The 387-nt window shown below is 44.7% G+C and overlaps 1 protein-coding gene across 1 annotated transcript in view; it reads right to left on the bottom strand.

Annotated features, from left to right (window-relative positions):
• LOC100743883 (limbic system-associated membrane protein) overlaps positions 1-387 on the bottom strand; it is a 9963-nt gene that overhangs the window by 4296 nt on the left and 5280 nt on the right. The window lies entirely within an intron of this gene.

The following is a 387-nucleotide window of genomic DNA, read 5'->3' as shown; positions in this document are numbered from 1 at the left end:
CGTCGTTATGCAATAGAGAAGACATTGGCTAGTGCAAGTACGATTACCATAGAACCGGACAAGTAACCGTGGTAATTAGATACTCGAGAAACTAATGACCATGATCCTAGGTTCAATAACGAATCCGCGGTCGACGGGATGATAGATGAACGTACTCACAAAATCTAAGTCGGATGCGTAATGTTCACTGGTCGTAAAGAGTTACTCCTTTCATCAGTGAGATCACGAACGAGAATGCCTTTCCCGTCCCAATGATGCCACAGAGGAAAACTATAATGGGGTGTGTCTAAGGACACGAGATCATCGGATTCGTCGAGAAAAGCCTTCGTTCAGAAAGTAAGGGAAATTGGCGTTGCTGCTAGTTGGTCAATCTCCATATCGGTGGTT

This window comes from Bombus impatiens, unplaced genomic scaffold (assembly GCF_000188095.3).
Source record: "Bombus impatiens unplaced genomic scaffold, BIMP_2.2 scf_3474, whole genome shotgun sequence".
Lineage (NCBI taxonomy): Eukaryota > Metazoa > Arthropoda > Insecta > Hymenoptera > Apidae > Bombus > Bombus impatiens.
The sequence above is the reverse complement of the archived record's forward strand: the minus strand, read 5'-3'. Positions and strand labels throughout refer to the sequence as shown.